This window comes from Myodes glareolus, chromosome 7 (assembly GCF_982192425.1).
Source record: "Myodes glareolus chromosome 7, mMyoGla1.1, whole genome shotgun sequence".
Lineage (NCBI taxonomy): Eukaryota > Metazoa > Chordata > Mammalia > Rodentia > Cricetidae > Myodes > Myodes glareolus.
In genome coordinates this window covers 23,772,094-23,796,541 of record NC_142032.1, presented here as the reverse complement: position 1 = coordinate 23,796,541, position 24,448 = coordinate 23,772,094, and the positions used below count along the sequence as shown (strand labels likewise).

The following is a 24,448-nucleotide window of genomic DNA, read 5'->3' as shown; positions in this document are numbered from 1 at the left end:
ATGCCAAGGTAAATGACTCACCCAGCAGGGAATGCCAACAGCCCTGACTAGAATAGCCTTAAGAAGTTTGAAAAGGACTTTGTTGGCCAAGAGCGGGGAAAACAAGAACTCATATTGCCAGAGGAAATATAAATGGTTACAACCTTTATCAAGGTCAATTTGGCATCAGCCTTTAAATTTAAACCGTCTGAAGCCTTTTGACCCAGTAGTTGGGACTTCCTAGAACTCTACACTATAGGAATATTATTCATCTGGAGGTGAAATGATATGTGTCCAGGCTGTTCATCAGTTGTTTTTGTAGTAGAGAAGGGTTGGAAGTAAGTTCAGTTTTCATCAGCAGGAGACTGGATGGTAAATAATGGCCTGACTATAGATTAAAACACAGTATTGATGAAGGAGCTATTTCTCTCTGTGTAGGCATGGGACAATCTCCAACGTCCAGCGAGAGATGGAAATGCCAAGGTACATGCAATATGGCAGGTGATTAATAAGGTATCAAATATAATACTTTAATGTGCACTGAAGAACATTGGGAGGATACCCAAGTGGTTCTATCTGAGTTGTAGGAGAAGTAGTAAAGGATAATGAGGAAGAAATTTGATTGTCCATTGGTTGGGATCAAATCTGGAGCCTTAGATGCACTGGGCAAACATTCTATACCACTGAGCTATACACCCCTAGACTACAGGCTTTTACATCTTTTAAAAAAAATCTCCACACTTTCATCTTCAGATACAATGGATTCAGATGGATTCTCATGTTCAGCACCACCCCTATCAAAATAACAGCTTCCTTTTTTGCACAAATTGATTTGGAAATTCAAATGTAAGTGTAATGGACATGCATTATCAAAAATAGCCTTGAATAAGATCAAAGTTGAAGGATTCACACTTCCTATTAATAAGTGAATGTGTTTAAAAAAATCAAAAGCCAAGGCCAAATATCAAATTTCCCATTTCACTTCTTTAAAAATGGGTGGTATTCCATGTTTCTCCATAACTAGCTAGGGTCTTCCACTTTGCTGCAACTTGCCGTGACCACCATCTTTAGCCTAATACCGAAGAATAGAGACCTGCAATCACACTACTTGATTTCTTTGAGTATTTATGAATCAGGCAAATAACTCCACACTTCCTGTACCCCGGTTTCCTCTCTCATAAATAGAAATTACTGTAGTATTTATTTCATGGGCTTATTGTGGAACTCGAATGAATTCATGCCAAGTACTTGTAACTGTAGCTGGCATTAAGTAACTTTCTAATAAATAGAGACTGTATGAGTATCCCTTCGTTTTATTTCTACACACTTAGTCTTATTTGCTGTGGAATAATCCTTCTGTACACTATGAAGATGTGTTGCTCTCGTTGTTAATAAAAGGCTGATTGGCCGATGACCAGGCAGGATTTCAGGGGTAGAGAGAATGCTGGGGAGAAGAGCAGAATCAGAAGAGACGCCGTGAGAGGCAGAGCAAGCAGGTAAATGAGCTTGGGGCAGCGCATAGATTAACAGAAATGGATTAATTTAAGTTATAGGAGCTAGCTAAAAACAAAGCGTAAACTATTGGCCAAAGCATTTATATTTAATATTAAGTTTCTGTGTGGTTATTTGGGAGTGACTGGCAGGACACAGAGAAACTGTGTCTACAGTTATTAATAGTTTGCTTTTAAAATTCTAGGTTTTGCTTTTTAGTTTTCTTAGTTTTAATTTGTATGTTTTGCATGTCTTGACTCCTGTCTGTTCCTCTTGTCACTCTCTAACTAGATTGTCCTATTGAATGCTTAGATAACTCATTATAGACCTTTTTTCTTTTCTGATAAATGCATCTATTATAACCTTATGACTTGTTGCCAATACTGCATTAATTAAGCCAACGTGTGTGTGTGTAGTTTGTTGTTATTTTGTTGTTTTCAATTTAGTACTTCTGTTTCTAATATAATTTTTTAACCTATAAATATTGAGGGGTTTGTTCCTCTTTTGAGAAAAAGAACTATCTTCTCTCTTTTTAAAGATTTGCTTTCTTTTTATTGTTTGTGTGCATGTGTGTGTAATATGTGTGTGTACATATGCATGAGTGTGTGTGCATGTGCATATGTGTATGAGTGGATGCATGTCACATGTGCATTAGTACCTGAAGAGGCCAGCAAAGGATGTCGGATTCCTTGAAATGGAGTTACAGGTGGTTGTGCACTGCTTGACTGAACTTGGGTCCTCCACAAGAGCAGTAAGTCCTCTGAACTGCTGAGCAATCTCTCTAGTCTGTCCCATCTTTTATAGGAAATGGGGAGGGAGAAAGAGAGAAAGGAGAGAGAGAGAGAGAGAGAGAGAGAGAGAGAGAGAGAGAGAGAGAGAGAGAGATGAATTGGTGTCTCTTTTCTAAACTGTTCAACTCACACTTCTTGTTTGCAAACAAGGAAAAGGAACGTAGTATATGAGAAGCAGTGGTGGGCACGCATCATCTTCTGCTATGCTGCATGCTTGACTTACTTAAATCTGTTCATGCCAGAGAATCAGTACAGGAAAGTGGGGACTTGGCTGACTATTTTGTTCACTGCCCTTATCCTGGCACCGAGAGCAAACACATCAGAGAGGAAACAATATATGAAAAAACTCTTGTTTAAATAGACATCAACAAAGCAAACCTGGAAAAAGCTCAATGATTCCTTCAGGAGAAAAAAAAATCACAAGAATGTCACTGGATGATTGCTTACCTCATTATTACTATCTGGCAGCAGTGGCTTAAGGTGGCAATTATTAATGAGAGGGTTTAGGAATGGCAGCAGAAGTGACATACAGGCATTCATGAAGGAATTTCTTGTTCATTAATCTTCTTTGAAAAAAGCCAGTTTGGGCTCTTTATTTTCTATTTAAAAAATTCCTTTGGTATGTATTAGTTTCTCCTGAGTGTTGGCTGCAACCCTATTGTTTTCTGACTCATTTATTGTATCAAATGCAGAGCCACCGAAGAATGGGATTGCTTATAAATCATCTCTAAGGTTCCAGTTGGCAAAAACAGTGAACAAACTAAAACTGTCGGCGACATAAGCATCACAGACGAACCCTCTCTAGGAACCAGGAATCAGGTCTCTTAATGTCTGACTCTCCAGCCCATTTGCCAACTAGGAAGGTCCGCGCTGTCTATGCAGTCAGTGTCTTGGAGAGGAAGGAAACAAGCCCTCATAAAGCAAGGTCCTTCCTCAGCCTTCCAGGGTTTCAGATAAACAAATTCTCGGCAATCATATTCCCCCCAGCAACTTAAATGTATCATTATAGTAGTGTGTACTGACCACTCAGTCCTTAACTTCAGGATTTGTTTAAGAACAAGTTAGCTGATGCCTGGCTTGCTGAGTGTGACAGAGAGCCCATCTTTTTTGTTGTAGTGCTGTGTAGTAGAGAGGAGGTAGGGCCTCTTGTTGGCAAATGATTTTATGAATTAAATTCTTATTTTAGGGATTGCCTCTTAAGTTCATTCCCAGTGCTTGGTCCTTTCTATAACCATTTCAAAAAGGATGGTGTACTTTCTTCTGCAGTTTCCAATGTAGATGTGCTACACGTAGATAGAATTTTCACGGTCGCGTTCCTTGAAGCTATTGTTTACTGTGCAGAGAGAACTGCACTGAGATGCCGACTTGCTTCTCTGAACTGAATTTTCCATGGAAATTGTCCAGGGCTTCTCTGATTCTCAGGCGCATTATCGGACAGTCTTTCTTCCTGCAGATAATGGCTGGCAGCAACCCACAGCGCAGAGGTTATATGCTGTACTTTAGAAACAGTCTTGAATGGAGCCATTGTACCCCTGAGATGGTCTGCATGTTTGACTGAACAGAGAGCGGGGTGTAAAAAAGGCACCTTGTATGCAACTGTTGGCAAGGTTGCGGAGTGAATTAAAATCTCCAGAAAGTCTGGGCAGCGCTGTTCAGAGGGAGCAATGAACCCTCTGGAAGTACTGTTAGCTCAGACATTCCAAAGCGGTGAGGCAGCCTCAGGGACCAGGCTCCCTCCAGTGGCATTTACGGAGGGGGTGAGCGGAGAACATTGATCTGGATACTCTCTTTGCAAAGATTTGGGAAAAGCACCGCTTTGTAGGGGTGGAGCCTGTGGGTCATGACGCTTGGGTGGCCAACTCTCTGCTTTTGGGACCTATGTCTGTCTTGGTTCTCAACAGCGCAGCGGCTCTGTTGGAGGACTTGTCGCTGACTGCCCGTAAACCCACCACTGTGCGGCAATCAAACTCCCACAACAAATTTAAAAGAAAGAACAACCAACTGGAAGTCTGGGGATGGACCAGGTGATGATGATACCTGGATTACTAGATTTATGAAGTGAACTCTAAACCACAGTGTAATGCTGTCTGTTAAATAAAGTCCACGTTACTTATCTATTAGTGAAGGTATCTCTTGCTTCTCTCTCCACTTACCTGTCCAAGTCTGGGGTTGGGGTAAAGGGTCGTTTATTTCTCATTGGTCTAAAACTAAAATCTCAAGTGCTTATGAACAAAGAATTCTCCCCAAAGCCTTCTGCTCAGGCTCTCTGAACCAGCTCTAGTGGGAGGCGGCAACATTAGTTTTCATTAAAATCCTAGCGGTAGGAAAACAGCAAAACAGTGTAAGGATAGGGCTGGCAGGGTTTTCTTATGGGCAGAATTCTTTGGCTGTCTCGTGCATTCTTGTTCCAGCCTCTCCTGGGCTCTAGAGGCTCCAAGGAGGGGAGATCTTTTTTGAGAGGGACGTAAGCTGAACAGGAGCAGAACCTGAGGGAGGCAGCCATGATCCAGATACGTAGGTCTGTTACAGGTAGAGTTGGGGGAGTTTGGGGGCTGGACACATCCTGTTGTATTGGCCTCCTCTCATAATGGGGGGGAGCTAGTATGGAGGGGGATATTGAGATATTGGAGGTTTTTGCATTAATTCAAGCTGTGGACGAGAGAGACTATGGCTTTGGTGTGAAGGGTTGGTTTGGTCCAAGAGAAAGACAGATGTGAGATGTGGGCCGAAAGGGTCAGCTCTGATTGAATGTATGGAGAGGTGTCAGGTCAAAGGTCTCTGTGAAATAGGTAACAAAGGAGAAGGCACAGGTTTAGGCAAATGGGAGGAGTTTTGGGTTTTCTCCAGGTCTCTGGCTCTCCCAACTGCAGACGGGGCATAGAACTTTTGCCAGTAGCAGAGAATACTTGATGCAGAGCCGGAAGTTTCTGGTAGCTGTGAAAAATCTCCAGATTTGTTTCGAAACACCAAACAGAAATGAGTGCTTTGTTGTTGTTGTTGTTTGTTTTTGTTTTCTTAGAGGTCACAGGAATGCGTGGCCACACACAGGGAAGGGTTGTCGGGGAGCCCAACTGTAGTGTTCTACAAATACTCGTGAAATGAATGGGTGAAGGATAGTACTGAGTCTCACTGCTGACACCTATTAGAGTAACTCTGGTCAAGTCACTTAGCAGCACTGGGTCTGTCACCCAGAGATGGTCTGCAGGAGGGGAGGCAGTGTCAGTGCGAGAGGACCTCAGTCCCTGAAGGTGTGCAAAGTTTCCCTCTCTCCCAGGAGCAGGGTGACCCGGCATAGCTGTAGCCGGCTCCCTCCTGGGCCTGAGCCAGAGAGTGGCTCCTGGGCGCCTTAGTCAGGGGCCCAGGCGAGGGTCGCCTGGACTGCCAGAGCGGGATAGCAGGGTGGTGGGGGCGGGCCCCGTCCGGCAGAGTCGGGGGCGGGCCAGGCACTAGCCGCTCCCCTGGTCGCCCAGCGGCCCACGGCGGCGCTCGCGGCCTCTCACCCCGCGGGCGAGTTCTGGGAAAGCCCGGCCCAGGGCGGGGGCCCGCGCCTCCCCGCTCGGCTCGGCTCCGGGCAGCTCGCACTGCTGGGGCGAGGGACGCGCGGGCTGCGCCCGAGTGCGGGCAGGCGGGCGGGCGACGGGCGGGTTCGGGCAGCGGGCTGGAGCAGTGAACAGCAGCCGCGCGCCCCGCTTGGCTCCCGGGCACTGGCCCCGCTCCTGAGCGCTCCCGGGCATCGGCTGTGCGGCTGACACTCGGAAGCCAGGACTCCCCACGCCTCCTGCGACGCGCGCACGCGGACAGGCTACTCGGGGACCGCCGCACGACTGGCTGGAGATCTAAGGTGAGCCTGCGGCTCTGCTGCTGGGTCCCCAAGGACCGCGGTCCCCGGAGAGCTGGCCTGGGTGCTCTCGGGGCTGGAGTCGCGCCCAGCAGCAGCCTGACTTCTTGTACCTGGTGGCCCAGCTGCTCCCGCCTCCCAGGGGACAGCCCAGGCAGCTTTCCCTCGGGGAATGTGAGGCTGGAGGTCACCCGGTGACCCCTCTTTGACTCACCACTTCAAGCTGTGTGTGTAGTGTGAAAGTGGCCAGCACAAAGAAAAGTAGGAGTCCTTTTCGCGGCGGGACTCGGCAACGTAATTCAAGGAAAGTTCTCAGACATTGTTTCCGGAGAGATTTATCTGCAGAGTCCTAGGGAATATAGTGCAGGACCCGTCTCACTGTAACCAGTGACTTCTAGAGTGGTTATCTATGCCTTTTCTTCAAAGTCCCTCTAAATAACCAAGATACACACAGTTCTTTGGCAAAGGTACATGCTAAGTGCATAGTGTAAATACGCTTCCCGCTTAGGTTTAAGCCAAGACACACTTGGTTCGACTGACTGATTCAATTGGTATAAGAAATTTTTTATCATTAAATGAATTCAGTGTTATTTAAAAAAAAAACTCTCTGAGTGGATAGCTAGAGTTGACTTTGCTAAAAACTTTTATTTATGTTTTTTTTGTGCATAGCTCACAATTCCATCAGCACTGGTGTGTTTCCTTGACTTTCTTAAAGGAGACCCCTTTGGGGGCAGGGTGAAGAAGCCAAGGCTGCAGAATAGGCACAGGAACGTGGGAATTCCGGAGGAATAGTTGACCGCCAGTCTGGGGAGTGGTTGCAGGTGGTTCCATACAGAGATGCCAGTCTGGGTTCCTAGTTGTCAGTGCAGGAAGAGGCAGCTATCACTCAGTTACTAAACACAACCCTGGCTTTTCTGATGAATGCCTGGCAGTATAGACTCTAGAGCAGCGGTTCTCAGCCTGTGGGTTGCAACCCCTTTGGGGCCCACCAACCCCTTGGCAGGGCTTGCCTAAGACCATCGGAAAACACAGATATTTACATTATGATTTGTAACAGTAGCAAAATTACACTTTTGAAGTAGCAATGAAAATAATTTTATGGTTGGGGGCCACTACAACATGAGGAACTGTATTTATTAAAGGGTCACAGCGTTAGTAAGGTTGAACACCACTGTTGTGGGATATGCACTCTTCTTCACTGACTTCCCCCAGTCTCCCCAGTGACAGATCTAAAGGGTAAACAGCCTTCACTCTCAAGTTTGTTGCCCCAACTTGAAACAGCCAGCCAGCATCCTCTTCTTTGATCTGGGTAGACCTGTGAGATTTATGCAGATGTCTCTCTTTTTTTTTTTTTCTTGCCCCACCCAAGGTATCTGCTCTCTGACTTTACTGGACTGATGTTTACACCTGGAAGGCTCTCTAGAAATAATTATGGGCAGGTATTAAATATTAAGACTCTGTTTTGTACAAAATAAAGCTCTATTTCATAGGAGTTAGTGTAACCAAAGGGATTTAGAGACACCTTTACCAGCAGCTTATCCTTTGCTGACAGCCCTCCCCGCCCCCCTCCGGGCAATTTGCTTTGCGCTCAGGAGTGCCTCCTGGTCATCTTTGGCTCAAGACCAGGTAAGAGGTGAGACTAAGCTGGAGGAACATTCTTCCCTAGTCCTCCTAGTAAGACGAGCTTCTTGCTTCATTCCAGATTTGAACTTTGTCATAAGAAAAAATTCATACTTAAGCATACGGGGGTGACACTAGACTCCAGTAGCGTTGTTGGTTTTCTTTATCTATGGACAACAGTTCTTGGTTACGTGTTTCTTTGGCCTTCCATCTTATACTTGGTGGCTGGCATTTGTTTCGTGTGTGTAGTTTGCCGCAGATTCCTAAACGAGTAAAGGAAATTTGAAAAGTTGAAGAGTTCTGTAAGTAGCGGGGACACTTTCAAGAATCATGGCCGTCCTGCAGGTTTGTGTTTGTTGGCAGTCTCTGCTTTCCACAGCAGCCTGAGGAGGACAGCTGGTACAGTCCTGGGCTCCTACCCTGTTCCTTAGGGACCACTTGACAAGTGATGGAAGGCATGGAGGGGACTGAGAGAAGCATGTAGCCTGGTGAGCCTTGGGTGGGCAAGACAAGAGCTGGGGATTGATGAGATGGGGAATGGGAAAAGAGGAAGGATGTATCAAAGGGCACCAGCTGTGAGGCCTGGCAAGGAAGTTAAGAGTCTCCCTCTTCCCCTTTGCTTCCTGGATGCAGAATTCAGGCTTGTTAATTTAATGTTAATTCAGTTGAGTTATGGCTTAAGTAGGTTTTCATGGGCCAGATTGGGAGCATAGCTCTCTGTGGCTGTATTGTCAATATGGTAGCCACTAGCCACATATGATTAAGTTTAAATGAGTTAAAAATAAATGAAATTAACCGCATCTAAGTGCTTGGATGCTTCACGTAGCTATATACACAGTACAAATACAGGACATTGCCGTCGACACAGAAAGGCCCGCCCTAGAGAATTGTTTCCACAGAGTGTAGTTTCCAAAGGGAACAGATTTCCAAATGAAATCTTTAAAGCTTCCTGTTTACAGCTCTCCCCGTCTATATTGATGAAAGTAACACTAGACAGTGTGTCACATATGTCATCTGTTAATGTATTTTATTCTTATGGCATTGGGCGGAAGTGCTAGAGACCTGACCCCTTACCTGCAGCCTTCTGTAAATTTATAGTTTGGCAACAAAATTTGGTCCAGCCTGGTGTGATTTTACAATAGTCTCCTTTTCTTAGCTGGCAACAACTGTTTATACATCTTCAAAAATAATGGACAGACGCGGTATGTAATATTGGGCATATATACTCTTTATGTGGACACAATCAAAATGACTTCTATATATGATGGCTGGTTTCTCAGTTTCTGCTGAGGAATGTATAATTCTGTTATTAAAGTCTTGTTGAAGATGACAAAGCAGAGGTAACGGAAGATTAACATGCACTAAGTCACAGCGAAGACTAATGAAAGCAGATTGGCTCTGGAATCGATTCTCTTGAGCACTGTGCTGTCCTGCATCTGACTTTGAGCTTATGATTCACACAAGTGACTAGGTGAAACGTAATAACTTTAATTCAGCCCATTGGAAAGTTTCAGATAAGACTAGAGCTAAATCGTTTAGTGGTTGAGAGTTGAGAGCTTTGACTACCCAAGCCACCTCATCACGCATGCCCAGCAATTGTGTAGCTTGCCCCGTCCTGCCCTCTGTCAGTAACACTTGGACTTTTAGCCATTGACTGTATGAGACCTGGAAAGAAAAAAGGTCATTTTTGGATATTTAGGGATAGTAGAGACACAACTGGGCTGCGTTGAAACCCGTGGAACATGGGGGCTTGTATCCCTAAGTGATGTGGTGGAGGCAAGGACTTGTTCCCAAGCTCGGTGACAGAGATATTTTTCTGGACCACCAGGGTTCCCAGGCTTTTCAACCTGTTTCATAGGGTCTAGATTCACCTGACTCAGTAAGAACTCTCTCCAGGAATTCACATGAATTATTTCTTTAAGTCAGATGCAGCAACAAGGTTGTTCGAGCTAGAGACAGGAACGGCCTTCTTACATCTCCTTCCCGCCCCAGGAAACCTCAGGTGACTTCTTCTTGGCTTTTTTGGAAACCCCAAAGATTTTCTTTTGTATATGGGGACATGTTCTGAGTGCTCTGCCATCTGTGTGTTCCTTTAACCAAAGACTCTGCCGGACCCTTTCTTTAGTGACGGGACATGAGTGCCTCTTGTCTTGAAGTCTCCTGATGGTTTTGTGTCTTCTCCCACCAGGTAGTGTGACCTAAAGATAGGTTCAGACAGCCTTCTTGTCCAAGGTGAAGTATCTAGACCCAAGCTTGCCGGAGTATAGTCTTGCCCCAGACAGTTCTGTAGCCCTGGATAAGCAATTGTTTTGTAAGGTAATTAAAAATAATGTCTCGAGTCAGATGATTTGCCCAAAGCAAATTGCATAGGTCCTTATATAACATGTACTGACTCTTCAATAAGTTAGCTACCTGCATTATTGTATCTTTGATGTGAAAGGATGTAGTTTGGGGTTTGGGAGGTACATGTGGGAGGTCAAGGATACTCAGGGTAAGTCCCTGGCATCTGTGGATATACCACTTTATATGACCGAATGGAGTCTGCAGATGTGTTTAAAGTAAGGCATTTTCCTGGATTTCTGTGTAGGTTAAATCTCATCACACAGCTCCTATAAGAAGGAGACGGAAGGTCAGAGTGTGTAGAGAGAGGTAAGTCGTATGATGTAAAGAGAGGGAAAGAATACAGGCAGATAGCTGGTAAAACACCAACCTAACGTATTAGGCTCTGGGTTTGATCCCCAGCCTGAAGGGTGGAAAAGGGGCAAGAAACTGAATTCTTTCCTAGAGCCTGCCAAAGGAAACAGGCTTGCAGCCTATCGGAGCCTTCTGACCTCCAGGGCTGTACTGTAACAGATTTGTGTTATTATTTCAGTCAGTGTGTAGTCAGTCATTTGTCACAGCAGCTTAGGAATCAGGACGCAGCGTGGAGGAGACATTGGAGAGTGGTTCAGGGTGAAGCTAAAGCTACCCAGATCTGAGAGCAATAAGCCTGCCTTTGCTGAGAGCTTTGCTGAGGCGCTGCCTCTGAGTGCTTTGTGAGCCTTAAAGTGCTTAACCTGCAGTCCTAGCGAGTTTTCATCTGCTCCTTGCAGGAGCAGACAGAAGTCTGAGTCTTGCCCAGGCTCCTGCTAGTGCAGGTACAGCTATGTTGTGGGTCCAAGTCTCTCGGTGCTCTTCACTGGGAACCCCACCATCCCCAAAGCAGGTACCTGGAGCTTTCACCTTTGAATGGCTGTAGGTTAGGGAAAGGCAATGTTTGATTTGGTGAGAAGGGCAGTGTAGCTGGTTTTGTTTTCCCTTCACAGACTGATGATTGAAGTCCTGTTGCATTCTTGTCCTTCCTATGTCACAGTGCTCTGACAGCGGCAGCCTGAGGAAAAGGATGGGCAGGCAGAGCCGCCTGCACCCCTACTCCCACCTCCGTTCCTGCTGGACCTCCCTCCTGACCACAGGCCGCTGGCCCTGGTGCCCCGCTGGCTCTGTCCCACCTCTGCCTGTCTATTGGATTTGCCCCTTCCTGACTTTCCCAAATTCCACCTCCCTTTGCCCCTTTGTTCCTCAGACAGGAGCTGTTTAGTGTCAGGACAGGGATCAGGGTCTCTTAAGTCCTCAGTGACAGCAAGTAGGAGTATCTTGGTCTTTTCTTTAGATTTTGCTGATGATTATCAGTGTTCTGCTGGGACTTCTTTTGAGTCTCAAGCATCTAATTCTGGTAGATAATCATTTGGATGAGGTGTTTTTATTTTTATTTTATTTTATTTTAAACACTGTTCCAAGAGGGTTTGGAGCCTCAGTCTGGTGAGTGAGGTGCTGGCCATGGAGACCTCAGCATTTCGTTCTGCTTCTCCTGAGTAGCTCCACTCTTTCTTGCTTTATATATTGGCGCCACCTGATATTTTGCATGACAGGAAGCATTAATGTGGAGAGGGAACTACATCCTAAGTAAAGATACAATATGTACGATCTTTAACACACAGATTAGATGCGAAAGAAATGTAACTCTGGATTTTCCCTCATTCCATTCTATAAGTTTGGGCTCTGGAGGCTGGCTGTTTGGATGGTTTCTATCCTGGCTCCACTGTTAATAACTGGTGTGGCTGTCCACCTGCAAGATATGCAGTCGCAGTGTCTGAGTGCACACAGTGGAGGGTGATAGTGTCACTTATGTGTTAGGTTGTGAAACTGAATTAGAGAAATCTGTGTAGTGCTGAGAGCAGCACTTAATATACAATAAGAATTCAACACATATTAACCAGTGTGGGTTTTTGTTTGTTTGTTTTAGTTTTTGTTTCTCAGGACAAGTTTTCTCTATATAGTTCTGGTTATCCTGGAACTCCCTCTGTAGACCAGGCTGGCCTCGAACTCACAGAGATCCTCTTGCCTCTGCCTTCTAAAGGCATGCGCCACCACCGCCCGGCTACCATGAGCAGGAAAATAGTCTAACTTCTTTTCACTGCAGTGATCCAGGGTTGTTTCCTAGGGGCTCAGTAGCTGGCCCTGCCTGAGGTCTCTGAGGTCTCCTGGTCTTCTGCCCAAAAGCAGAGTGGTTGCCAATTCTAGAGGCTACTGGACCTTTCTTCTTCTGCTTCCTGCCAGCCAGCCAGCAGGGCCTGAAGTATGTGGTACAGGATGATGCTTGCAGCCCCCCAACCTCAACTCAGTTTCTGCTCCAAATTCAGAATATAATATAAACTCTGACCTCTAGTTGGAAGGTGTAAGGTGTCCCTCCGCCCCACCTTGCCCCGCAGATGACAGTATCCCAGTATCCCTTCATTGAGGGTGTGAGCACTGGGGTGAGATCAAAGTACCGGGAGAAACAAAACACAATCCTGACAGGGCTAATAGTCAGTACTGGTTATTTGGTGTCAGCCAGACTCATTAGCAATCTGCCTAAAACCTGTTCTATCTCTCTGCTTGGTAGTGACCCTGCTGGGGTCAGGTTATAGGGTCTGCACCAGCCACTCACAGCGACTTTGAAAGGTTCCCTTCTATGGCTGTGCCCCCATCCAGAACTCAGCAGGCATTTATGCATTTTTATTCCTTGACAGCTCGCTACAATTGTAGTAATTAAACAGTGGGGCTTCTTTATTCAGAATTAAAGAGGAGGCAGAAGCAAGGAGAGACTCTGTTTCGATGACTTCATTGTAAATTTGAACTATATAATATTACCGAGTATGGAAAATCCAGGGAGTGGAAAGAAAATCATTTGGGGAAAACACATGTGACCCAGTGCGTGCTATACACGTCTGGGATTAAAATATCATGTAACACGTTTTAATTTGGGTATCACTGGAGTCGCTTTAAAGGCTGTCATTTCTAACGAAAGCATCAATTCATCTGTTATCCTCTACAAGAACAGACTCCATTGACGAACATCTTTTCACCAGTGAAACATTTACTCGGAAGAGTTGCAGGGTCCCCACCGTGTGTTCTGTCAGTCTCTGGGAGGTAGAGAATAGTCCCAGAAGCAAAAGACTCTTGGCATGAAACTTTGTCTCCACTTCTTAACTCCCAAAGGCGGAATGAGTTCAGAGGACAGGGCAGAGCCCGAGTTCTTTGTTAGCTGCTCTGGTCCAGGCTGATTCACTGCTCCGCAGGCTGGTTTGTTCTGGACTCTGCCTGGCTTACTGAGTTTGAGGTTTTCCCTTCAGTTGTGGCTTGGGCGTGATTTTAAAATTCACAGTGGTAGAGATTAGTAAAACAAGACGTAGCTGTGAAGTAAATATGCTCCATTATGATTTGAATTCAAAGAATGGGGCTATAGCTTAGGGATGGAGTGGGGTGGCCTAGCATGCATGAGGCCCTGGGTTTGATCACCAGGACCATGGCAGACAGGGGCTGGTGTCTGAATCTATGAGAAGAAGACAAGAACTTGTGAAACCTGCATGAACTGCTGCAGATGTGGGCAAGGAGCTTTCCTGTGGTGCATTTCTGGAGGTGAATGCAGCAGCAGACGTCTAGCAACCTTGTGTATTCTTCAGTGACACTTCCAGCTTTTTTCTGACTGCCCAGTGCTGGCTGAGAATGGCTGGGGGTTCTCCAGTGTGAAGCCGTGAGATGGCTGACAGCAGGTGAAGGCTGTCCACACCCCAGACAGGCAAACCCAGATCCAATTAGTCCCAGAGGACGAGAGACTGTGCTTATTTCTAGCCACACTGTGCATTTCTGAAGAACTGTCACCATCCCAGCAATCATGTCTTAACGTATGTCGCTTGCCTAAGAGTCAAAACAATCTTTAATACAAACGCCATTTTAACAACTGAAATTCTATGTATTATCCTTGTGTGTGCATGTGTGTGGAGTATGTGTAGGGGGTGTTATGTGTGCACATGATGCATGTGAGTGTGCAGCTACAAGTTGATACTGGGTGATGTAGGAGAGCCTTCTGTCTATGTGTTACTTTCATTGGTCAAATAAAGAGACTGCCTTAGCCTTTGATAGAACAGCAGCTAAGATAGGCATAGTAGACAGAACAGAATGCTGGGAAGGAGGCAGAGGCAGAGAGCCGCCATGAAGCCAGCCGCCAGGTCAGACATGCTGAATCTCTCCCGGTAAGCCACAGTCACATGGTAATACACAGATTATTAGATATGGGTTAAAACAAGATGTGAGAGTTAGCCAATAAAAGGCTAGAACTATTGGCCTAGGCAGTGTTTAAAAGAATACAGTTTTCATGTAATTATTCTGGGGCTAAGCTAGCTGTGCAGGATGAGAAGCAGGCCTGCTCACCTCTTCACTACAACTGGGTGCCCTCCTCAGTGCCTGCCCAGTTTATTTTTGTTACAGGGTTTCTTACTGAACCTGGAGCTCACTGGGGTAAGCTAGGCTGGCTAACCAGCCAGCTCCAGGAATCCGTGTGTCTCTCCTTCCCCAGCTCTGGGATTACAAGCACATGCCATTGCTATTGGCTATTTTACAGGGCTCCAGGGATCCACCTCAGGCCCTCATGCTTGCACAGCGAGTACTTTACTGACTGAGTTGTCTTCCCCGTTTCTATATTTCATCCTTTAATTACAAATGCACACTTCATATATCTGTTTATGATTTACTGGTTTTGACTCTGAACAATGCTGGACAGTAATTCAGAACTGAAGACTGAAAGGGAGAGGCATTCAAGTTTGGCCCTCTTGAGATTTGAAGGTACTGGGCCACTGGAAAATTCAACATTTTGTCCAATGCTTCCTACCTGGGGAGAGGTAGAGCTAGACTTTTGCTTTCCTAACCAGAATTGAGATCAGCTTGTGAATGCATCTGTTGCTGGGTTTCTTGCATTACATTCTGTCTGAGAGAGAGTCCCAATACCATTAAACAGTTTCAAACCTTGCTGTGGTTCTGGGTTCATATTAACTCTCTTTTACTCATTTTGGGCACAAAATTTAGGCCTCTCACTCTGTTATGCCCCCTACCACTAAACTACGTACATAGTCCTTTGCTTTACTTTGAGATAGGGATTTTCTGTACAGTCCTGTTATTCTCCTGCTCTGACCTCCTGAGTCGTTGTGATTACAGGGAGTAGCTGGCGCATAGGTGTGCACCACCATAGCCTCTTCTTGCAGTGCCTTTGTAGAAGGTTTATACATTCCCCCATTGTTGGGTGTTTTGTGGTTAATCTCCATTCAATTTCTGTGTAACTAACTATTGACCAAGTTTTTAGTTTCCTTTCCTCCTTCCCTCCTTCCCTCTCTCTTTGTTTTTGGATACTGGGATTAAATCGAGGGCCTGTGTATGCTAGGCAAAAACTCTACCATAGATCACATTCTCCCACCATTTTTATTTTTAATACTTTTTATTTTATGATAGGATCCCCCTAAGTAGCCCAGACTGACCCATACTCTTGGGCTTAAATAATCCTCCTGTCTCAGCTTTGCCAACTATAAGGTGCACACCATCATGCTTAGCTTCTAATTCTCTCTTTAACTTACAAAGTCCCAGAGGTGAAATTAATAGTTCAAAGGGTACTTTAAAAAGGAGACTCCCAACAGGTGTTGTCAAAAATGCCCCCTAAAACTGTCATAACCAAGTATGATGATTTCACACTGTTGTCCCAGGTACTCAAGAGGTCATGATAGGAAGGTTGCTTAAACCCTGGAGTTTGCAGCCAACCTGGGCAACATAATGAGACCCCATTTCAAAAGAAAAAAGGTACCAATTTGCAGTTCTGTTAATAATATGTAAGAATGGTCTTTCTGAGCGATGTTTCAATGACAGACTCAAGTTTTATGGAATCCTTCTTATTTTTAACCTTAGCCAAAGCTTGGTATTTTATAGCTTGAAAGTGTGTTTCTCGAATAGTAATGAAAAGCATTTTGTCTATTTTATCATCAGTTTGCTTTTTCTTAGTTACTTAGTGATGGTTTTTGTTCTGTGTCTTTGGTCTTCTCTGTTTTTCTCTCCCCTTCTCAATCTCCCCCCACCATAACCATATTTTTAGCAGGTATTTCCCTGTGTTTCACAATTTCCAATTAGCATTCTTTTCTTTTTTCTTTTTAGTTTTTCGAGACAGGGCTTTTCTGTGTAGCCTTGGCTGCCCTGGAACTCTCTCTGTAGACCAGACTGGCCTCGAACTCACAGAGAACCACCTGCCTCTGCCTCCCGAGTGCTTGGATTAAAGATGTGCACCACCACTGCCCAAGTATTTTTCTTGACTACTGGATACTGGAGTTTTAAAAGATGGATAACCTGGGATATAGAAGTACAATAAAGACAAAAAATCAAAAGGAAAAACCCACCTATAGTTCTACACTAACATCACTAACGCTCAGTGCATTGTGTCGTTCTGCTTCTTTCTCTCGAGTGGGGTGAACGTTGCTATGTCAGTGTGCATCTTCACTTAACACCACTGCTATGGAACAGACAGCACTGTGGCTCTACCGGTAAAGGGAAGAATATGTATTTCAAATGCTTACGGTGCTTCACTTTGTTTTTATGATGCTTTAAAATTTTTGTTATCGAACTGTGTGTGTATATGTGTGTATGCATGTACATGCATGTATGTAAGTGTGAGTGCATGTGCGTGTAAGCATGCGTGTGTGAGTGTGTGTGCATGTGTATGCATGTGCATATGTGCACGTGTGTGTATGTATGTATGTGTGTGTGTGCATGTGTACGTGTGTGTGTGTGTGTGTGTAGATCAGATGATAACTTTGTGAGTCTGATCTCTCCCTCCATCTTCACTTGGGTTTTGGGATTGAACTCAGGCTACCAGGCTTTTCCTGATGAGCCATTTTGAGAGATCATGATGGTTTTTAATTTACAGAAAATTTACTTTTTATATTGCCAGATATCTATTCCTTGATGATTATTTTTTCTTATACTTATCTCTCAGATATTAATTTTCCAATTAAGAATTGCATCATTTTCCCCCCTCCCTTTCCTCCACCTAATCTTTCCCATGCTGCCCACCCCAGATCCCTCTCTCCTTTCAAAAATTATGGCCTCTTTTTCTTTGTTATTACTCCTCTCTCTCTCTCTCTCTCTCTCTCTCTCTCTCTCTCTCTCTCTCTCATACGCACACATAGTAACATATGAATACAGCCTGCTCAATTGATTAGGTTTTTTTGTATGTGTATGATCTCAGGACTGACCACTTGGCATTGGCTGACCAACTAGGGGCTCATCCTTGACGGACACTCTTTCTTCCACTCTCACACACAAATTGAAATAAATAATTAGCTAATAATTTTGCAGTATTTATCATCTAATGCTGGATGATTCTTAATCATATTTAAAAATAAGCTCAGGTCTGAGGTACCTGCCTTTTGATTTTTGAACATATTTTTAGTTGACCTTGTAATATCTGTTACTATCTCACACAGAAAATTCTGTACTTACTCAAACAGTCCACATTCCTCCTAAGATATATAGTCTTACAATTAACTTACAGTAACTTCTGAGACAGTTGCCAAAATCTTAGAAATTTTTTGAAATTCTGATTGGGATTATATTGAATTTATATGTTAATTCAGAATCTTTCATAGTTGATTTTTCTATCCTGGTATGTTTCTTGACTTTCTCAAATGTTTTCATATCGGTCACTTGAAGTTTATAGAATTTTCAGATTAATTCCTTCTTTCTCACTCATAGTTTTGAAATGTGTTAATATATTTGTTAACTCTAGCTTTTTATTTTTCTTTGTTCTTAAGTTTCATATGTGGATTCAATGAAATTTGAAATATCCCTTACTTCCCTCTTCTGACTCTGTCTCTCTATACCCCAAACATGTGCCTCTTCAAACTTCGCCTTCTTGAAATATGTTAGTATTTTTTGCTTAATCAACTTAATTTTGTAGTAGATTGTCCTCAGACTTGTAGGTAAAAAAATTATGTTATCCTCAACTTACTATTTCCCTTATATAAAGATTTGGGTATATTAATAACTAAGGGTGAAAACATTGGGCCCCTTTGTATTAGTCCTGAGCTTGAAGAAATGTCTTTTGAGTTTATTAGTAAGTATGATATTGGCTTTTGGCTTAAAACAGTTTAAATCCTTTGAAAAAGTAGCATCATGTTCCAGATTATTTTTAAGGAATGAGGATTGAATGTAGTCAAATGCCTTCAGATGATTTATGCATTGTCATAACTCATCTACTGCCGTGTTTGTCTTGTTAACAAATGTCCTACTGGTCAACCATGTCTGCAGCTAAGTGGAGGCAGCATGTTAATTCATTACATCCCTAACAGAATGATGTTAATCTAGAGCCCTTTTATATTTTATTTTGGTGTTAAATAAAAATAGCTCTAATAGAGCCATGGTCACTACAGGTCAGAATTAAAATTAGCCCAGGGCTCCTGAGTGTGCACTGATTGAATTCCAGGAGATCCCCAGTGCTTTTCTAAAAGTACAGTCAGCTTCAGATATGGCAGCAAGCTGGGCCTCTGCTTCTGGGGAAGGCAGGTGGGAGTGTGTGACCACACTGTGGCTTGGTTAATTGGGGCTTGTGCTTTTTACTAAATTTGCCTTCCCGTGAGATGAAAATGGAATTTCTTTCCCCACTCCCTTATGGAGAACTCCCTTTCTTTCTAATCCTCACAAGATAAGCAGCATCTGAACTTGACCATTAGCTGGTTCGACACCATCCTTGAAGCATGGATAGCCGCTTAGACTCTTTACTTGAAAAACGCAGTGTGTGTCTAGTGTGAAAAGGCATTGAAGAACAGGGCGGCAAACCTGGGCAACAAAGTTGGGCCAGTGCATTACCTTAGAATCTACCACCAGCCAAATTCAGTGCCAAATTTTAGCTTAGATGTAAAGAAGAATATGTTCCTAAGGCATACAGAAAGGGGAAGCCATGAAAGTTAAAGAATTGAACGTCAGCATCTGTAGGTAAGAAACTGACCTCAATATTTGGCTGCTGTGTGCCATCTTTGTAAATGAGCTGAGGAATCCATAGGTGACCTGCAAGGAGTGTGCTGGTTATCACTTCTCTTCACTTTTTCACCCGTTCTTGCCACTTGCATACTACTTCTTTTTAAAACTATGATGAGAAGATGTCCTCATTCATTCAGTGTCCGTGTATTCAGTGATCAGTTTTTTTTTCTTATGGAAGGGTAGTATATAGAGCATAAGAATAGAGGAATCATTTATAAGTTATAAATTTTTGATAATGTTTTGACAAAGGGGCTTGATGAAATCTCTGTGTTGTGTCTTGACTCATGGGAAAGACATTTCTGTTGGCACTCCTTTCTTTTGGAAAACATTTCCACTCTAAACTTTTTCTCTCTGCAGACATTTCAACTCAGTTTGAAGGGTTCGGAAGGTGATGGCTGATCGGATCTGAGCAGCATCTTCCAACACGTAGAAGTGGACTGAATAAGGAGAGGGGACTGCTTAGCTTGCACCAGCTCTTTCTAGCACAGAGGCTCCTGGGAAGGCTTAGGTGAACGCCCAGGTTATCAGATGCTGTGGTATGAGGAAGCTATGCAGGTTTATGTGGAGTAAATACTTCTCATAAATACTTCATTATTGATTTATTGCCTTGCTGTTCTTTGCATCAGAGTATTACTATGGTGGTTTGAATAAGAATGCCCCCCCCATAAGCTTATATTTGAATGCTTATTCACCAAAGAGCAGAACTGTTTGAAAGAATTAGGAGGACTAGGAGTTGTGACCTGGTGGAAGTCCGTCCCTGGAGGTGGGCTCTGAGATTGTAAAACCTGGCGCAGTGCCTCCCTCTCTCCCTGCGGGTGAGAAGGCATCTCTCGGCTACTGCTCTAGTGCTGTGAGGGCTGCCATGCCCTCTCCATGGTGATGACCGACTAAGTCTCTGAAGTTAAGCAGGCCCCCCAATAAACGCTGTCTTTTACACGAGCTGCCTCAGTCATGGTGTCTCTTCACAGCAACAGAACAGGGGCTGAGACAAATGCTTTGGCTGTTTCTGAAACGATGTTTTCTGAATGTCTAATTTTACGTCCAGGATTTGCCTTCAGTCCTTTTACAGCCCAGGTAGGGAGTCGGGATACAAATACCTGACAATTTTAAGTGTTCTTACCAAACGCCTTAGTTTTAGCTTGGTGTTAAAAGTCTTGAGGACAAAGCAGGATCTCTGCCCTAGGGTTTGCTGATGCAGGACATCGGGTGGGGAGGAGGCAGGGTGTGACTGACTGACGGAAAGGTCATCCTCTTGCAGGAGAAGTGGACCAATCCTTAGAAGGTAGGCAGGATGGCTTTTAAGGCCTTCTCTTTTCTTTTTCACTCTACAAATGTATTAGGGTTCCTCACATTTGTGATACATGATGATTCCAATGCTGTCTGCAGCCTTTGCCTCACTCCTGGACCCCAGAGCTGTCAATCAAATTGCCTGCAGGCATCTCCAGAACTAATATCCCTAACTGAACTCAGTCTTTCTCCAAAGCTGTCTCTCCTGTACTCACCACTGTAGGAAGGCAGCCGTTGCCAACTCGTTTGCTGAAACTGGACCCTCACGCCCACTAATACCTTGGTTTTTACCACTGAGAGTTTTTCCTGCTGAGCTCTCACCACACCCCACTGCTTCTCATCTTGGCTGTCGTCTTTTCCTATAGACTATGTGCTCAGTGAAGACAGGCAGCAACAAGACAAGATCTCGTTGGCTGATCATCTCTGTTTTCTCCAGCGCTTAACCCCAGATGGAGCCTGAAACGAAGATCCTCAATAAATACTTGCTTAGTTGTACAAGTGGAGATTCCTGCAAATTCTACCTCCTAAATATCTCTTTAGTCAGGCAGGCCTAGATCCGATGCAGCTCTGCCATTTACTGGCCCCATGAAGCCATTTTAAAAACTATTTTGAGATAGTAACTAATTTATATATCAAGCTAGTTTTAATCTATGTACATTCACCTCTGAATTAGTAGAATGAGTATAGTTATAATATCTATAGGGTTATAATATAATATCTTAGGGTTGTGTTCAGACTAAGTGAAATAGAGTATGTGAGATTTACTATAGTGTTTAATATGGTGCGGTCCATTGTTACAAAGGTAAGACCCATGTTGGGGTGTGGACCTTCATCAGCACAGCTTAGGGGGCATGTGCTTTATCTTTGAAAAGGCAGGGATCTGTGAAGGGTTCAACTGTGTGACCTAAAAACCACGTGCTCTGCAGTTATAAGATGGGTTCCCATGAAAACCCAACTGCTTAATTGATTCAAGACTTCAAAATCTGCCTAGTGATTTTCAACCTCAGTCTCAAAATGGCTAAAACAAGGCAACGGTATCTATTTCTGGGGCTTAATATAAGATAGAGAATGGCATCTGTATTAGCTACTTTCCTGACGCTGTCATAGACTACCCTGACAAGAAGCCACTTGGGGTAGGAGGGGTTATTAGCATATGGTCCCCAGGGGATGCAGTCCATCCTGGTGGGGAAGTCATGCCAGCAGTAACAGAAGTCACCCCGGAAACCAGGAAGCAGAGAGATCACATTTCATTCAGGTACAGGAAACAGAGAAACAGGAAGTGGATCAGACTCTAAAACCACAAAGTCCACCCTCACTGAAGCACTTCCTTCCACAAAGCTCCATCTCTCGAAGGTTCCATCGTCTTCCCCAGCAGCTTGTCACCAACTGGGAACCAAATGTTCAAATGCTCAACCTGTGGAGGACATATTCCTTCAAACCACCGTAGCACCTAATCCTATTTGTTTTGTTTTTTTATTCTAGAAAAACTCTTCGAGGTTGCCTGTGTCCTGAGTTTATTTTTGACCCACTATAACATTTTCATCAGATACTTGGGTGAGGCATAAAGTCGTGAAAGCCATTTTCCCCAAATGTATCTTCAGCTGGGGAGATGGCTAATAAAATAGGTGGTAGAGTGACCTCAGTGGGCTGGAACGTTGGTCCTCCATCCAGGAAGCGATTCAGAAGGTTTATTAAAGCAGCCAAGAGCATGGTGACCAGTTGAAGGTGGTTCGTCTAGTCCATGGCCCCAAGGACTGTGAGTCATGGCCCCATGTGGGTTCACATAGCTGAGTGTAGGAGTAACAAAGAATTAGGCCACAATGAAAGGTTTCTGAACACTCAACAAGGATAAATTAATTTCAAATCAAATTCATAGTGGATCTAAGGTGTTTCTGGCAGTGTTCACGCGTATAACCTCACCACAGCCTTAGGCCTGAGCACATTTGCACTGGATATTCCCTTACACCCCACACCACCAATCAACCATGTCAACTGAGCTATAGCTCAGTGTGTTATAGATAGCAGTGTTTTTACTGCACATACAGAGTTTACTCCTTTATGGAAATATTATTGTTATTATTATTGTTATTATTATTATTATTATTATTATTATTATTGAGACAGGGTTTCTCTGTGTAGCCCTGGCTGTCTTGGAACTCACTCTGTAGACCACGCTGGCCTTAAACTTGGAGGTTCACCTGCCTCTGCCTCTTGACTGCTGGGATTAAGGGTGGACACTACCACTGCCAGGCAGAAATATTGTTTAAAGAAAAGAAAAATTTTCAATATTTTCCTACTGTCATTCCTCAGTATGGAAATATCAAATTAGTTTACCTTTGGACTGTATTATAGATTATTATTATTATTGGATTGTATATTTGATTTTAAATAATTGTTCTTTGAATTGCTGACTTGAGGTTCACTAAAAAAGAAAGTTAAATGAATTTTAGCTTGAGATTAAGATAGAATTTCCTACAGTTTCTGAAATGGCTCTAAACAAACTTCTACCATTATGAAATACATAGTGTGTGTGTGTGTGTGTGTGTGTGAGAGAGAGAGAGAGAGAGAGAGAGAGAGAGAAAGAGACATTGTTCTCAGCTTTAACAATTATAAGAGTAAATTACCAGTTAACTCTGAAAAATGTTGAAGATGCTCTCTGTCCTGTGATATCCAATACTCGGCTAATATTGAATTCTTTGTGCAAAAATGAATGTGGACATCCATCTCATAATATGCAAATTTGGTTTAATCTTTACTAAATGGTAAAATGGAATGTGTATGAAAGAAATTCTTTGTTTGATTGATGTGTATACCTGTCTGGTATACATATATACGTGAGATCTTGCAAACATTTCTTAGGTAAAATGGGTCATGAATGGAAGTGTTTAAGGAGCACTGCTCTAGTGTGAAAAGAATATTCTGGGGTGGAGTCATTGGTAATGAAAAGCGGTTAACAATGGGGAAGAACCTTTTAGAAAAATCAGATGGTGACAACTAGCAAAGCATTTGGGAATGGGGACTTGGATCAAGGATCAAAGATGACTGTGAAGGGTTTCTCTGGATTCCTGGGGCTCAGTGCCCATTGACAGAAACACAGAAATAAAGGAGTTAGGTGGGGGGACAGAACCCTGAGGGAGGAACCTGGTTTTGTGCTGGTGTGCTGGCTCTCCTTGGCTGGGATTTGGGAAGTGACGACCTGCTGTGAGGGAGAGACTGTTTCTGGAAAGAGGCCTTTGGGAGTCGTCCATGGAGGTGATAGTTGAAGCTGTGGGTGGGAGTGGATGGGCGGTGCAGGACTGGCCCTACTACTTGCAGTCATTAGCGTCGTTGGCCTTAACTCAAGATAAAAAGAATAAACAAACACTTGCTGAAGTCGGAAATCATTCTACTGCATTCCCGGTTCTATGTAACTCATTAAAACCAAGATCTGCAGGAGAAACAAGAATTTCATACAAGAATTTCAAGTTTAGAAAAATTATACTCTTAATTTATTTTAAATCACAGAACAATGTGTGGATGTCTTCTTATTCACAAAGACTATAAATGTTACATATAGCTTAACAGTCTTCCTTAATTTCATTAATCCTAATCAAATCCTGGTTTCTTTTTCAAGTGTGGCTACTGTGCTGCATTGAGCATTCTTTCTGTTTTCCCAGTCTTATATATTTTAAGTCATAGCACATCTTGAGCAGATTGGGTCCATTTTTTTATGTAAACCACCAAAGGCCTCCATTTATTCCCCTTTCTTTCTGATGTCTCCTCCTGGGATTCGGAGATTTCCCTGGGTGCTAATGTGCAGGAAGTCTAACTGGTTTGTCCTTACCCTGCTCTGCCAGGCTAGGGAAGCTGCTTGGTGGATAGATAGTCCCCTTGGGTGATTCAGAATTATCAGCATATTCCTTGTGGATCAAACTCGACTGGAATTTCTCTCCATCTCTCTGTCTAGTTCTCCATTCCTGGCCCATTCCCAACCCAAGCCCTCTCTACTAGCAGTCTAGTGAACTCTGGCTTGTCTTAGCTTCCTTTGCTTCTGGTGTAGCCAGACTCCACTCACCCTCTGGATTGCTAGACTAAT

At 43.8% G+C, this 24,448-nt stretch overlaps 1 protein-coding gene across 4 annotated transcripts in view; it reads left to right on the top strand.

Annotated features, from left to right (window-relative positions):
* The first annotated feature begins 4,686 nt into the window (after positions 1–4,686).
* Plce1 (phospholipase C epsilon 1) overlaps positions 4,687–24,448 on the top strand; it is a 277,183-nt gene continuing 257,421 nt past the window's right edge. Inside the window, exons 1-2 of one of the 4 annotated variants that reach the window (XM_087907930.1) lie at positions 5,888–6,102; positions 19,444–19,594. The gene's annotated coding sequence lies outside the window, so the exon portion shown is untranslated. Of the gene's footprint in view, positions 4,780–5,887; positions 6,103–19,443; positions 19,595–24,448 lie in introns of those variants that run through there. The other 3 variants (XM_087907931.1, XM_087907928.1, XM_087907933.1) reach the window with 3 other exon arrangements.